Here is a 1,433-nt window from a genome sequence, read left to right on the forward strand (position 1 = left end):
TTCCATTGCCGATGCAAATGCTATTGAAGTCAGACAGTCATTTTGGAGTTACGTTCCACATACAAAACATCTCTGCTGCACGTAAACTGTTGAAAGGCGCAGACAAGAGAGTTGTTTTAGACAATTGTCACTGTATTATGCGGAAAGAGTAAACATGCAACGCGACATAGCGGGTGGGGGTGTAGCTCAGTGGTGGACCATTTGACTGCAGATCAAGAGGTCCCCAGTCCAAATCTGGGTGCCCCCTTTATACAAGCAACTTCCCTGCACTTGAGCAGATTTTCAAGTAACTTCCATTACCCATTCTGCACAGGGAAGATTTCGGAAGGGGTATTTTGTTACCACAGCAAGGTTCCTTCTGTGATGAACAGCTGAAGGACACGAAGATCCATGTTGCATCGTGAGATGTTGCAAAATACGCACTGCAGTGCCAAAACGAGAGCATGAAAGTATTGCATGTGCATTCGTTCAGCGCCGATGCAATCTGTGAGGGCATCTGCGCAATAACTTACGTCCGTCTAAACTCTGCCACTCAGCCATTTCCATTGCCGATGCAAATGCTATTGAAGTCAGACAGTCATTTTGGAGTTACGTTCCACATGCAAAACATCTCTGCTGCACGTAAACTGTTGAAAGGCGCAGACAAGAGAGTTGTTTTAGACAATTGTCACTGTATTATGCGGAAAGTGAAAACATGCACCACAGCTTTCACATGGGGGTGTAGCTCAGTGGTAGAGCATTTGACTGCAGATCAAGAGGTCCCCAGTTCAAATCTGGATGCCCCCTTTATACGAGCAATTTCCCTGCACTTGAGCAGTTTTTCAAGTTGCTTCCGTTACCCATTCTGCACTGGGCAGACTTAGGAAGGGGTATTTTGTTACCACAGCAAGGTTCCTTCTGTGATGAACAGGTGAAGGACACGAAGATCCATGTTGCATCGTGCGATGTTGCAAAACATGCACTGCAGTGCCAAAACGAGAGTTTGAAAGCGTTGCATGTGCATTCGTTCAGCGCCGATGCAATCTATGAGGGCATCTGCGCAATATCTTACGTCCATTTAAACTCTGCCACTCAGCCATTTCCATTGCCGATGCAAATGCTATTTGTGAGAGACGATTTCGGTACAAACAACTGAGATGTGCATGACCTCAGAGTCTAAGGGGAATAGAGCCATAGGGGTAGGGTAAAACATGCTTCTCTGTAATAAAAGACGAGACATCTGCTGCTACGGGTTGATAAGACCACTCACATTGACAGAGTAGAAAAACAAGTCCTTGATGGATAAGACCACTCACACAGAATAGAAAAACAAGTCCTTGATTAATAGGACCACTAACTCTGACAGAGAAGAATAAGTCCTTGACTGATAAGACTACAGGGTAAGAAAAAAAAACAACTCAGGAGACATCTGCTATAGACTTTAAGATAAGGAT

The 1,433-nt window shown here is 44.7% G+C and overlaps 1 non-coding gene across 1 annotated transcript; it reads left to right on the plus strand.

Annotated features, from left to right (window-relative positions):
- Positions 1–714: 714 nt before the first annotated feature.
- Positions 715–786, plus strand: trnac-gca. The gene has a single exon. It is a non-coding gene; the product is annotated as a tRNA-Cys (tRNA).
- The last annotated feature ends 647 nt before the right edge of the window (positions 787–1,433 follow it).

The sequence above is a fragment of the Chiloscyllium plagiosum genome, unplaced genomic scaffold, assembly GCF_004010195.1.
Source record: "Chiloscyllium plagiosum isolate BGI_BamShark_2017 unplaced genomic scaffold, ASM401019v2 scaf_8552, whole genome shotgun sequence".
Classification (NCBI taxonomy): domain Eukaryota; kingdom Metazoa; phylum Chordata; class Chondrichthyes; order Orectolobiformes; family Hemiscylliidae; genus Chiloscyllium; species Chiloscyllium plagiosum.